Below are 15,334 nucleotides of genomic sequence, written 5' to 3' on the forward strand. Positions count from 1 at the left end.
ATATTTTTCGTAAAAAAAAATCGCAATAAGCGTTTATTGATTGGTTTGCGCAAAAGTTATAGCGTTTACAAAATAGGGGGTATTTTTATGGCATTTTTATTAATATTTTTTTTACTAGTAATGGCGGCGATCAGCGATTTTTTTTTCGGTATTGCGACATTATGGTGGACACTTCGGACATTTTTGACACATTTTTGGGACCATTGGCATTTTTATAGCGATCAGTGCTATAAAAATGCATTAGATTACTATAAAAATGCCACTGGCAGTGAAGGGGTTAACACTAGGGGGCGGGGAAGGGGTTAAGTATGCCTGGGTGTGTTCTTACTGTGGGGGGGGGGGGTGGCCTCACTAGGGGAAACACTGATCTTCTGTTCATACATTGTATGAACAGAAGATCAGCATTTCCCCTGCTGACAGGAACGAGAGCTGTGTGTTTACACACACAGCTCCCGTTCCCCGCTCTGTACCGAGCGATCGCGTGTGCCCGGCGGCGATCGCGCCCGCCGGGCACACGCACGGGAGTCGGGGGCGAGCGGGGGGCGCGCGCGTGCGCCTCCGACGGCGCGCGCGCGCCCCTAGTGGCGGCTAAAAGGCAGGACGTCATAATACGTGATCTCGCCTAGGAGAGCCACCTTGTGGACGTATTATGACGGTGCGGCGACGGCAAGTGGTTAAAAGGGGTTGTAAAGGTACATATTTTTTTTTCCTAAATAGCTTCCTTTGCCTTAGTGCAGTCCTCCTTCACTTACCTCATCCTTAAATGTTGCTTTTAAATGTCCTTATTTCTTCTGAGAAATCCTCACTTCCTGTTCTTCTGTCTGTAACTCCACACAGTAATGCGACACTTTCTCCATGGTGTGCAGTGTCGTGCTCGCCCCCTCCCTTGGACTACAGGAGAGTCAGGACGCTCTCTACGTTGCAGATAAAGGAGCTGTGTGTTAGCGGGTGTCCTGACTCTCCTGTAGTCCAAGGGAGCGGGCAAGCACAACACTTCACACCAGGGAGAAAGCCTTGCATTACTGTGTGGAGTTACAGACAGAAGAACAGGAAGTGAGGATTTCTCAGAAGAAATAAGGACATTTAAAAGCAAAATGGAAGGATGAGGTAAGTGAAGGAGGACTGCACTAAGGTAAAGGAAGCTATTTAGGATTTTTTTTTTTTACCTTTAAAACCCCTTTAAAGCTGAATTTTTCAATATTAAAAAAACACAAATGAATGCAATTACAGTATAATGTAAAAAAAAAATTGAAATTCAACTAATAAAAATGCCTGAATTAGACTTTACTGTGTAACAGCACTCAGACTCTCGGAGGATGTGGCAACCAGTCATGTGTTCTGCATTCACATGTGCTAACATGCAACATGATAACAGAAGGAGAGAAAAGTAACCCCATCATCCTGTTCTCCGTCCTTCACTGTCCAATCACAGATTGCGGCAGGGAGGAAACCCAATTGTATTACTGACTGAAGGAGAGAGAAGTCAAATAACCAGGCTGATTGTGCTAAATGACAGAGCTATGCAGGGCTGTCTTTTCCATTGGGCACGCTGGGCAGTTGCCCGGGGGCCCCACTTGCCTGGGGGGCCCCCATCGGCTGCCCAGCAACCCCAGTAAAAAATGGTGGAGAGCAGCGGGTCAGAACTGTAGAACTGTATCGTGTCTACAGTCTCTGAGGAAGAGTCTAAAGAGGAGTCAAGAGTGGGAGCGCCTCCGGGATGGGAGTCACGGGAGAAGTCAGACATGAGGAGACAGTAGGATAAAACCAGAGCAGCCATGCTGGAGCCATCTGACTGAGCCGTGCATGTTGCACCTGAGAGGAGGTCAGTGATAGCGCCGCCAGGCCAGTCTAAGGGTCGGGTGGTTGCTGATGTAAGGGGGGAGTGAATACAAAAATATTAGTGACCCCCCCTTACCTTAGTGTATATACTCTACGGAAGGTGGTCTCTGGTCACCAGAGTGCCCCACACATCAGAGTTCCTGGTGTTCCCCTTTACATCCGAGTCTGCAGGATTCCCCCTTACAGTGCAAGGACCCTGATGTAAGTGGGAACTCTGATATAAAGAGAAAGCGGTGAATTCTGATATAAGGTAGTCTCTGGTCACCAGAGTCCCCCTCCACATCAGAGTTCCCCCGTTACATTATGATCTGCAGCGTTCCCCTTTACATAAGAGTTCCCTTTCACTGTAAGGGGGAATCCTGCAGACTCTGATGTAAGAGGAAACTCTGAGAAGGCTGGGTTATAGTAACCTAACCTTCATGTCAATGAAGAAATTTGTAAAACTGTAATTTTAGGTACTTTTTTTGCAGTGCCAGTAAAAAAAAAAGTGGTTCTGCCAGTAAATTTCATGATTTTTGTCAGTAAATTCTCGTGTACGATTGTGTAGACAGGGCCCCAGTGCACTGTATTGCCCGGGGGCCTATAATGCTCTTAAGATGCCACTGGAGCTATGTAACCCAATTACAACTCCTTTTTTGGGCAAGACAGCTCCCAAGTATGCATTTAACTGTGTATGTAGCAGTTTTTCAGATCAGCTTTATCCTATTTTAATTAGTACCACATCCCATACGTTTACTGGAGGTTTCTAACCACTTACTTCTTTCAACAACTTTTACCAGTATAATGTATTATAATATATATTACATTACTGTATTATAGGCCATGATAACTGTACATATATATATATATATATATATATATATATATATATATATACATACACACACATGCATATACATACACATATACAGTGGGGAAAATAATGATTTGATCCTGTGGAGATTTTGTAAGTTTGCTCACTTAAGCCCCGGACCAATATGCTGCTAAATGCCCAAAGGCGTTTTTACAATTCGGCACTGTGTCGCTTTAACAGACAATTGCGCGGTCGTGCGACGTGGCTCCCAAACAAAATTGGCGTCCTTTTTTCCCCACAAATAGAGCTTTTTTTTGGTGGTATTTGATTACCTCTGCGGTTTTTATTTTTTGCGCTATAAACAAAAATAGAGCGACAATTTTGAAAAAAATGCAATATTTTTTACTTTTTGCTATAATAAATATCCCCCAAAAACATATATAAAAAATTTTTTTTCCCTCAGTTTAGGCCGATACGTATTCTTCTACCTATTTTTGGTAAAAAAAATCGCAATAACATTATGGCGGACACTTCGCACAATTTTGACACATTTTTGGGACCATTGTAATTTTCACAGCAAAAAATGCATTTAAAATGCATTGTTTATTGTGAAAATGACAGTTGCAGTTTGGGAGTTAACCACAGGGGGCGCTGTAGGAGTTAGTGTTCACTTAGTGTGTGTTTACAACTGTAGGGGGGTGTGGCTGTAGGACTGACGTCATCGATTGTGTTTCCCTATAAAAGGGATCACTCGATCGATACGCCGCCACAGTGAAGCACGGGGAAGCCGTGTTTACACACGGCTCTCCCCGTTCTTCAGCTCCGGGGAGCGATCGCGACGGAGCGAACGAACGAATAGCCGCGCCGTCGTCCCGGATCGCTCCCCGCGGGAATCCACCCGCCGCACGCAGCGGGGGGGGGGGGGTCCCGATCGGACCCCCCACCCGCTAGAAGGCAAGGACGTATATATACGCCCTTCTGCCTGTCCGTGACATTTTGCAGACGTAAATAGTCGTGCGGCGGGCGTTAAGGGGTTAAATGATAGAGACAGAAAATCTACCAAAAAATCCAGAAAAAAAACCACGATACAAATGTTATAAATTGAGTTGCAGTTCAGTGAGTAAGTATTTGATCCCTAAGTAAAACATGACTTGGTACTTGGTGGAAAAAACATTGTTGGCAAGCACAGAGGTAGGACGTTTCGTGTAGTTGGTTACACATCTCAGGAGGGATTTCTTCTCAGATCTTCTCTAAATCTGTAAGGTTTCTTGGCTATCGCTTGGCAACTCTTAGCAGTTTGAGCTCCCTCTTTTCTATGGGATTAATGTATGGAGACTGGCTAGGCCACCCCATGACTTAAAGCGGAGTTCCACCCAAAAGTGCACCTTCCACTGACCTGCTTTCTCCCCCCTCCCCACATTTGGCACCTTTTGGCGGGGAGGGGGAGCGGGTACCTGTTTTGACAGGTGCCCTGTCCCCACTTCCGTCTGACCTCGCCATGGCGAGGTACGTCAGAAGCCCTGCTGTAGCTGCTGACTTTAAATTTTGGAGGGGTGGGCAGAAACTCCACTTTCATGTGCTTCTTTTTGAGCCACTCCTTTGTTGCCTTGCTAGATAATGAGGAATGTCTGGACAGCCGCACTAAGAAAATGTTTCTTTTTATTGCTAAAACAGGATCACAAAGTACATGCCACAACACACAGGATAGCAGCTGAAGCGTTTCGCACTATTACTTAGTGCTTAGTCATAACTTCCTTTGTTGCCTTGGCAGTATGTTTTAGGTCATTGTCATGCTGAAAGACCCATCCATGAACCATCTTCAGCTTTCTGGCTGAGGAAAGAAGGTTCTCATCAAAGATTTTACAATACATGGCCCCATCCATTGGCCCCTCAATGCGGCAAAGTCGGCCAGTACCTTTAGCAGAGAAACAGCCCCAAAGCATAATGTTTCCACCTCCGTGCTTTACTGTAGGGATAGTGGGCCTGATCCACAGCCGAGCGCAACATAACTTTTCAGAGTTAAGTTACACTGCCGCAAATCTCCCAAGTTAGGTGCCGATCCACAAAGCACTTACCTGGAAATTTGCGGCGCTGTAACTTAACTCCGTGCGGCGCAAGGCATTCCTAATACAAATGGGCGATTCCCATTTAAATTAGGCGCGCTCCCGCGCCGGACGTACTGCGCATGCTCCGTCGGGTAACTTACCCGACGTGCATTGCGCTAACTGACGTCGCTCCGACGTCATTTGCTTAGACGTTAACGTAAATGGCGTCCAGCGCCATTCACGAACGTCTTACGCAAACGACGTAGAATTTCAATTTCGACGCGGGAACGACGGCCATACTTAACATGGCTTAAGACAGCTAGGGCTGAGCCCTAGTTTTTCGCGGCGTAACTCGACGTAAACTACGTAGAATTAGCGCGACGGGCCCGTCGGAATGTTCGTGGATCGCCGTAAGTGTTCATTTGCATATTCTAGGCCGGCCGCAATGGCCTCGCCACCTAGCGGCCGGCCTAGAATTGCATCCTTAAGATCCGACAGTGTAATTCAATTACACATGCCGGATCTTCTCCCTAACTATGGAAAACTGATTCTGTGGATCAGTTCCATAGTTAGGACCAGGGATACGACGGAGTAACAGCAGTTACTCCGTCGTATCTCTTTTGAGGATTTGGCCCAGTATTCTTTGGGTCGTAGTCAGCATTTTTCTTCCTCCAAACACGAGTCCCCCTCCTCAAGAAGGCACATGTACAGCCATGCCAATGAACATCTAAATGATTCGGAGAAGGATTGGGAGAAAGAGTTGTGATCTGATGAGACCAAAATTGGTTTTCCAGCATAACAATGACCCAAAACATACCTCCAAGGCAACAAAAGTTTGGCTCAAGAATAAGCACATTAAAGTGGCCTAGTCAGTCTGCAGACCTTAATCCTATAGAAAATTTATGGAGGGAGATAAAACTTTGAGTTGCCAAGCGGCAGCCAAGAAACCTTAAGGATTTAGAGAAGATCTGTAAAGAATAGTGGACCAAAATCCCTCCTGAGATGTGCGCAAACCCGATCACCAACCACAAGAAACGTCTCTCATCTGTGCTTGCCAACAAGGGTTTTTCCACCAAGTACTAAGTCATGTTTTTTGTGTGTGTGTGTGTATTTTTTTTATAAATATTGTTATATATTATTATTATTATTTGTTTTTGGCTAAAGTACATTGGTTCTTTAACAAATCACTATTTTCTGTTTGTAGCCTGGAGTCTGGTCCTATGCCCTATGCAATAACTATCAATCCAGCCAGGCCTTGGGTCTGGTAGTGACATCCAAAGCTGAAGATGCTAACGTGCCACCAATCTCTGTAGACGTCCACATGAACAAGGACACAAATAATTACCCTACTCCAATGACTGTGTATGCATCAGTAAGCCAAGGTCTGCTGCCAGTGAAGGGGGCAAATGTCACTGCCATCATCACATCAGAAAAAGGCAACCTGACTTTGCTTGAACTTCTGGACAATGGAGCAGGTAATTTCTATTTACACTTAGGTTTAGCCAAAGCCATACCAGTATACGGGGTGATTTCAAGACACTAGTGGACCCAGGACATGCTATGGAATATCTCACCTTGTTCCCATTTTCTGAACTATGTGCCTTTTTTCTCATATCTACACACACACACCCACTCTGAACAGATCTCTTCTTGCTTTCTGCTGTATCTCTAGGGCAAGAAGTGGAAAAAAAAGAGGGCCTTAACCATGGGCGTCCGCTCCATAGGGCAAGGGGGGTCGTTTACCCCCCCTGAAATTGCCAGGGAGAGCCAGGAGCAGGGCCGAACTGGCCCTGGGGACGATTTAAGCGGTGACTGCAGCGCTCCCCTCCCTTATTAAGAGTGCCTGTCCCCCTTCTGGAATCAAATCCATTTGTCCCTCATTCCGAAAGGTTCCTCTTTTAGACCTGAAATAAATATACTGTCAATATAGTGTAGTGTTTTAGTCGAGGGAAAGAGGTGCTGTGTAATGTGAAGGGGTCCAGAGGTGCAGGGTGCTGTGTAATGTAAAGGGGTCCAGTGATGCAGGGTGCTGTGTAATGTAAAGGGGTCCAGTGATGCAGGGTGCTGTGTAATGTAAAGGGGTCCAGGGCTGTGGGGTGTAATGTAAAGGGGTCCAGAGGTGCAGTTGTGGAGAGGGGTACACAGTAGTGACAAAGAGATATTGAAAGATACAGGGGACACAGTGGGGTGTTTTTACATTTTAACGTGGGGGGGGGGCTTTTAACCCCCGCTAGCGGTCGAAGAAAGGGTAAAATGCGACTGTGTATCGCCACTGCCGAAGCGCCCCCCTCTGAAAAAATTTCAGCGGATGCCCATGGCCTTAACCCTTACCTACTCTACCCAAAACTGATAAAAAAATGTTTTGGCTTTAGATATGATATATTTACTTCAAGGCTTGGTTCACATATATGCAGTGCGGCACACAGCATGTTATTCGCACAGGAATCGCACTGCATTCCTGTGTAAATCACATGCAATGTCTATGCAGTGCTATTTGAGCCATTTATTGACAAAAAAAGGTGCAGGACCCTTATTTTCCCCGCACTGGAATCAGATTACAGGGGTGTTCACACCTATGCAATCCGCTATTGTCAATCACACTGCATTTTGTGAACTGTTTTGGGGTGTCATTAACTTAACATTGACACCTGCTGTGGTTTTCATGAACGCTGTGTGATTTCAATGCGGTGCACGGGATTCAACGTGTTTCCTGGACTGCATTTATGTAAATCGAGACTAAATAAGCATGAGCAGTGAACAGTAAGCAATAGCAGGAATTTTAGTTGAAAATGGCTGACAGGTTTGCTTTAAGGGCCCTTTCACACGTACGGACCGTATGTCCGCATTTTCATCCGTCCGTTTCCGGATGAAAACGGGACATACATGGGTCTCTATGTGATTAATGTGATTACGGGTGTCATCGGATGAACATCCGCGGACACCCGTAATTTGTCCGCCTCCACAAAGATCCACATTTGCAGACGGAAGAAATCCTATTTTTCTTCCGTCTGCCGGATCGGATGAACACGGACATATGGTCCGTGTTCGTCCGATCCCCCATAGGGGAGAGCGGAGGAAACACAGGGCTGTCCCTGCACAGTGTGCGGGGACCGCCCTGTCAGCTGCCAGCTCAGCGGGGATTTTACGGAGGATCCCCGCTGAGCTTCGCGGACACACGGAGCGGATCATTACTGATCCGCTCCGTGTGAAATGACCCTAAGGCCCCGTACACACGACCAAACATGTATGCTGAAACTGGTCCGCGGGCCAGTTTCAGCATACATGTTTGGTCGTGTGTAGGCGCGAGCGGGCCGAATTCCAGCAAACATTTGCCCGCCGGGCCTTTTCCCAGCAGACAAATATTCCTGGACGTGTTTTAAAACCGTCCGCTGGAATCCTGCCCGCTCGGACATGTACGGTCGTCAGTACAGACCTACCGTACATGTCCAGGCGCCCGCCGTCCCTCGCATGCGTCGAATGACTTCGACGCATGCGTGGAAGCCTTTAAATGGCAGGCCCGCCCACGTCTCCGCGTCATCGTCGCGGCGACGACGCGGACACGCCCCGCGTATTGTTTACGCGCGGACTTCTGTACGATGGTGTGTACAACCATCGTACAGAAGCCCTCTGGCAAACATGTACGGTGAAAACGGTCCGACGGACCGCTTTCACCGTACATGTTTGTTCGTGTGTACTCGGCCTTAGAGTTGTACAGCTAAACCACTGGTTCTAGCAAGCTTCTAAACTCAAATATGCTACTTATCAACGGCAAGTTGATGTTCTTTTCCTGCAAAGAATGTCATGTTCAGCAAAGATGACATAGCCAATGTGTTTTTGGTTAGACTAGAGTTGTATGTCAGATTTCCATTATTTCTCTTTATTGTTCCTTTCTGCATTTTCAGTGCATTGTTGCCTTATGCTTTTGTAATCTTTTATTGCAAAGGGGCTGATATAGCAAAGGATGACGGCATCTACTCCAAGTATTTCTTTACATTCCCTGTAAATGGGAGATACAATGTGAAAGTATGGGTGGAAGGGGAAGATGGTGGATGCAGACTGACATATCCCAGAGGTCGTGCTTTCTACTTACAAGGTTTCGTGGAAAGTGGTGAGACATTTGTGGCAATTAGAATGTAAAACAGAAAGAAAAAAAATAGATTTTCCATTCATTTATACTTGTGTCTTTTTTTTATTATTTGAAACAAAAAAATATAATAGTACAAACTCCAAGGGACCTCTTGCTATATAAAAAAACAAAAAAACGTTACATAGGTATTCTGGTTCATGAACAGTGAATGTGTACAGCAAGTATGACAGAATGCAACAGTCTCTCCAGTGTTCATTAGTCCCATTAAAAAAAGTTTCTACTCTTAACCCCCTTGGCGGTAAACCCGAGCGTGACTCGGGGTAGGTTTCCAATGTTAGGATCGGTATCCCCGAGTCACGCTCGGGGTGGACGTGCAGAGTGTGCAGCGGCGCGGCTTACCTTCTCGCTGGATCCACAGGCAAGTTACTTACCTTGTCCTGGATCCAGCGATGCCACCCCGCTGTGTGAGCGAGCGGGTCCTCCTCGCTCGATTCACAGTGTCCCCGTGTGCCGCCGATCTCCGTTCCCTGCGACGTTACGACGCACGGGGGCGGAGAATGGCGCCAAATTCAAAAAAGTAAACAAACACTTTACATACAGTATACTGTAATCTTATAGATTACAGTACTGTATGTAAAAAATACACACCCCCCTTGTCCCTAGTGGTCTGTCCTGTGTCCTGCATGTACTTTTATATAATAAAAAATGTTCTTTCTGCCTAAAAACTGTAGATTGTCCAAAAGTGTCCCTTTATGTAAAAAATGGTTTTAGATCAGCTAGAAAACAGCGATAATAAATTATAATCACTTGCAGAATTGTGCGATAGCGATTTGTGGGGAAATTCGTCATAAAAAAATAAAATAATGACAGCAACAATTCTGCAACTGAGCAAATTTCAGTGATTTTGAGTTGATTACATTATTGACTAATTTTTATTATAATTATATTATTATTTGTTAAAATTATTTATAATTATTTATTATATTATAATTTATAATTTTGTTTTAAAAAAAAATGTCATACCCGGGATGCCTACAAGACTCTTGCTTGGTCAGATTTAAGTGAGTTATTCCTAAAAATTACAGACCTACAATATAAAACGCCAAATTTCCTTGCAAAATAATTATTCCGCTTTTGGTACGTAATTCCAGACAGAATCATACCGCCAGGGAGGTTAAAAAAAGGATTGTCTCTTGAATGGCTGACAGAGGCTGCTAAGCCACTCTCTGAAAAGTGATCCACTATAGATCACTTTAGAAAAATGAACAAGTTTAAACTTAGCCTTTTAAAGTGTTTGCATCCTGTACATTGCAAAACAAAGCATATACCTATATAGTGTGTACTGTATACCTGCCTCAATCATCAATACCTAGTGATATTCCATGTCCCTCTCTCCATCTTCTGCAAACTGCATCTGTACTTCTGGCAGTTTTTTCAGTCACCAGGCATTTCATGGTTCTCGCTGATTCCCCCCCCCCCTCCCCCTGGAAAATAAACACATAGGTGATTTGTATGATGATGTACATTATAGTCACTTCTGGGCTCAACTGTCATTTATAAAATAAATAAAAAATAAAAGTAGCATAAAAAGTGTTTTAAAAACCTTGCCTTGCCTCCAGGTACATGATGCATGCAGCAGGTTTGCCTACTTACAAAAATAATTGGGCTAAACATATTGGGGTAGATTCAGTAACATCTGCGCTTTTTTTACGTAGGCGCAGGGCACCGTTTTTGCCCTGCGCCCACGCAAATTTTCTGCGCTACCAGCGATTCACGGAGCAGTAGCTCCGTAAATTGCGTGTGCGCTCCGGCAAAATGCCCGGCGTAAGCGCGCACAATTTAAATGGATTGCGGGAATCATTTAAATTAGGCGCGTTCCCGCGGCGATCGTAGAGCGCATGCTCCGTCGGGAAACTTTCCCGACGTGCATTGCGGCAAATGACGTCGCAAGGACGTCATTTGCTTCAAAGTGAATGTGAATGGCGTCCAGCGCCATTCACGAATCACTTACGCAAACTACGTATAATTAAAATTTCGCGACGCGGGAACGACGGGTATACGTAACATTGGCTGCCCCTGCTAATAGCAGGGGCAGCCTTACGCGAAAACCGCCGTAAGCAAACGACGTAAACTGCGTACGCAGGGCTCGCGTAACGTTGTGAATCGGCGTTAGTATGCAATTTGCATACTATACGCTGAGCACAACCAGAACGCCACCTAGCGGCCATCGCAAGAATGCAGCCTAAGATATGCGGGCATAAGAGCCTTATGCCACGCATATCTTAGGCTGCAGTCGGCGTAACGAGCTTCCTGAGTCAGGAGCATTCGTTACGCCGGTGCAAGTAAGCAATTGCGCTGCGTAACGATGGTTACGCAGGCGCAATTGCTCTCTGAATCCGGGCCATTACCTCTCACCAAGATCATTGGAGCGAAAGCAATAATTCTAGGGACATTCTGTGCTACTAACCACACTATAGCCGAATGACGGTTACAGCGAGGCCGGAAAGTTCTGGGAAGGCTTTACATGACGTCCTCCTGTGATCGCGCCAACTGGACACAGCTGAGCACAGATCACCAGTTCTTTACCACGTGATCAGCTGTGGCCAATTACAACTGATCACGCTGTAAACACAAGCTGGTTATCGGCATTCCTTTCCTGACGCTGACAGCATGAGGAGAGGCGAGCCGATAACTGGCTTGTGTAAAAGAGACATCGACACTGATTATCAGGGCACTGATGATCAGTGTCCTGATTATCAGTGCCCACCATTGTTGCCAATCAGTGCCCACCAGTGCTGCCAATCAGTACCCATCAGTGCAGCCTCATCAGTGCACATCTGTGAAGTAGAAAAATGACCCGTTTGCAAAATTTTATAGCAAAAATATTGAAAAAAAAGGTTGTCAATATTTTTGGTCTTTTTTTGTTTAATTAGCAAAGAATTAAAAAAAAAAACAACAGTGGTGATTAAATACCACCAAAAGAAAGCTCTATTTCTGTGAAAAAAATTATAAAAATGTCATATGGGTACAGTGTTTCATGACCGTGCAATTGTCATTCAAAGTGCAGAAAGCTGAAAATTGGCCTGGGCAGGAAGGGGGTGAAAGTGCCCAGTAGACTATTGGTTACTGAAGCTACCTATTATTTTATGACCTGTGTTCTGGATGTCTCTTCACATCTACTGTGGCTGATATTTAATTTAAAGGGTCACTAAAGGAAAATGTTTTTTTAGCTAAATAGCTTCCTTTACCTTACTGCAGTCCTGGTTTCATGTCCTCATTGTTAGTTATTGCTCTGATGTTGCTGTAATTCTTCTCTGTTCTGGACACTTCCTGGTTGTCTGTTTCCTGGTGACTACAGTACTGGGAGATTCTAGTTTCATTTTCCAAACCAATACTGCTCTATGGCTCTATACAGCACAGAGGCAGGATAACATGCAAAAATGAAACTAGAGGTACATTAAATGATTGATTTGTATCTATTTTTAATCCATTTTAAAAGGAATCAGTTAACTATTATGTCTCTATACCCTGTAAACAGTCATTTCAACAACAAAAAATGTTTCCTTTACAACTCCTTTAACAGTTCTATTGTAGGGATTTATTATTTCAGTGCAATTGGGATTCACATGATCTCAGGTGTCTAATAATTGTAAGAGCGTCTGACATTTTCACAAATTTGTGGTTTTCAGCTTTTGGTATGTTCTTATAGGTAAAGTTGTTATGAAACCATCAGATCCTCTAGGCGATGAGGTTCTACCTGCGCTGGGAAGATTCAAACAAGCCGTCATTGGCTGCTCCTTCACAGTGTCTGATGTGTCTGATGTAGCTGATGTAGGTGATATCCATCCACCGGCGAAAATTACAGACTTGGAAGCTCAGACTAAAGACAACAGAGTTATCTTGTCATGGACTGCAACCGGAGATGATCTGGACCAGGGAACTGGTATGTTACTTTTTTTTATAGATTATTTACTATGAGAAATTATGAAATCATCTTTTGTTTATGTGCTGATAGCGAATTAAGCTGCAGGTACTATGTATGGTGACTGATAAACTACTTAAAAGGGGTTATATCCTAGGCATCAAGGTGAAAAAACACCTTAAATATTGGCAACATTGGCCCTGAGCCTTTCACACTACAGAGGTTCCCCGACTTAAGAACGCATTAGAGACTTTCCTCTTGCGCATGCACAGAACGGCAATTATGGACATTTCCAATGTTTTCCGATGCTCCGTCTGGCCGTGCATTCGCAGAACAGCAGATGGTCCCCACAGCGTTCCGTTCGTAAGTAGGAGTTGTTTGTAAGTCGGGGACCCCCTGTATTAAAAGTCTGAGCTGGAGTTAGATATCATTATAGTAATCATTATTATTAATAATAATAATATGCACTACAAATAAGGTAAACATACACATGACGATTCTAAAAGTAAGTGGAGTAAAAGTAAGTGGAATTACTGTACTTTTTTTCACATAACTTTAGAACATTTATTAGTAAATAAACAAATAAGTCAATTTTAGGTCAATATTCAATGGGCCAGATTCAGAGAGACTTACGCCGACGTATCAGTAGATACGCCGTGTAAGTCCGAATGTGCGCCGTCGTATCTATGCGCTCATTCTTAAAATAAGATACGCCTGAATTTTGCCAAGATACGACCGACGTAAGTCTCCTACGCCGTCGTATCTTGGCTGCATATTTACGCTGGCCGCAAGGGGCGCTTCCGTTGATTTACGCGTCGAATATGTAAATGAGCTAGATACGCCGATTCACAAACGTACTTGCGCCCGTCGCTGTAATCTACGTTGTTTACGTAAGGCGTTTTTCCGGCGTAAAGTTAAACCACCAAAAAGCTGGTCTAAGTCGTTTAGGGTATGGACGTTGGAAGTGCCGTTGGATTTTACGTTGTTTACGTAAGTCCTATGTGAATGGGGCTGGGCGTAAGTGAGGTTTCACGTCGTACGCATTGAGACGTCGTATCGTAGGGAGTATTTGCGACGTGATTCTGAGAATGCGAACGCATGCGCCGTTCGTTCGGCCATGCATTCACATGGGGTCACGATTCATTTCAATACAACACGCCCACTACCAGCCTACTTTGAATTACGCAGGCTTACGCTGGCCCATTTACGCTACGCCGCTGTAACTTAGGGAGCAAGTGCTTTGTGAATACTGTACTTGCCTCTCTATGTTACGTCAGCGTAGCGCATATAAGATGCGCTATGCCCACTTAAACATTCGCCGCTCTACGTGAATCTGGCTGAATATCTCCAGGCTTGGTTGGGATTATTTAATGATAGTTTTATTTTTTTATTTTTTTCCAGCTCAGAGTTACGAATTAAGAATGAAGAAGAACATTAAAGAACTCAGGGACAACTTTGAAGGATCTACCGTGTTGGACATTTCCAGTATTACCCCAAGCCCGGCAGGAACAAGAGAAGAATTTCAATTCAGCCCAGACCTTCATACAGAAAATGGGACAGTCTTATATTTTGCTCTAATTGCAGTTGATAAAAACCGCCAGAAATCAGCCATATCCAACATAGCACAAGCGGCTTTCCTACCCCCTGCAAAGCCAAGATCCACTGCTCTGCCAGTCACTAAATGTTCCACTTCCAAACCGAAAACTTGCACCACTATCAAATTCATCGAGGAATGTGACCCAACAACCAACCCAAAACAGCCCGTCACATGTCCACCCAAACCCTCCCCAAAGTGTCCCACTCCAGGACAAACAGACTGAGCCAAAACACAAAATCCATCCCCTATACAACACTTCCATGAGTTAAAGCCTCATTCCAGAAAAAAAAATACTTACATTTTTACTTTTGGATAGAGTAGAAGTGTTAGTATGTTTGTTAGTTTATTTTTTTTGATAAATACAAGGTCCAACTAGAGTCCCAAACGAATAGTTTAGATTAAAAAAAAAAATGTATAAATTAAAATTGAGGTGACTATAGAAAGCCACCTGCTATGGGGGCACTATGCGGGTCCATAGACACACAGAGAATGACTCATCCCTGCCTCCTCGCTGGCTGTGATTGACAGCAGCGGGAGCCAATGGCTCCCACTGCTGTCACTGAGCCTGATAAGGGAGATAGCTGGGAAAACAGCTGCTCTTGTGCACTGCGCTGGATCGATTTGGGGCTCAGATACGTTTAGGGGGGTAGCTGGACTCAGAAGTTTTTTTTTACCTTAATTCAGAGACTGCATTAGGATACAAAAAACCTTCGGCCTTTAGGCTGCATTCACACCTAGGCGACAAAACGCCTGAAGCGCGACGCCCGTGCCGCTGGAGGGGAGAATTTCCATTGATGTCTATGAGATGGTTCACATCTCATAAACGCCGTACGCCTGCCGCCTGAAAACAAGTCCCGGACCCTTTTTTTCAGGCGGCATTGGCGTTCGGCCATAGACATCAATGTAAATTCTTTGTGAACAAAAAAAAAAAAGTAAACTAATCGCGGCAAAATACGCCGCGTACGCGGCGTTACAATGTGAATGGAGCCTTAGAAACACTTAGAAACATTTTAAGACAACTTAGATTTTCTGCAAATTCTCTGGAATTCTA

General features: G+C 44.6%; 1 pseudogene; it reads left to right on the forward strand.

The window, feature by feature from the left end:
- LOC120946238 overlaps positions 1–14,947 on the forward strand; it is a 52,742-nt pseudogene extending 37,795 nt beyond the window's left edge.
- Positions 14,948–15,334: the final 387 nt, after the last annotated feature.

The sequence above is a fragment of the Rana temporaria genome, chromosome 7 (genome assembly GCF_905171775.1).
Source record: "Rana temporaria chromosome 7, aRanTem1.1, whole genome shotgun sequence".
Lineage (NCBI taxonomy): Eukaryota > Metazoa > Chordata > Amphibia > Anura > Ranidae > Rana > Rana temporaria.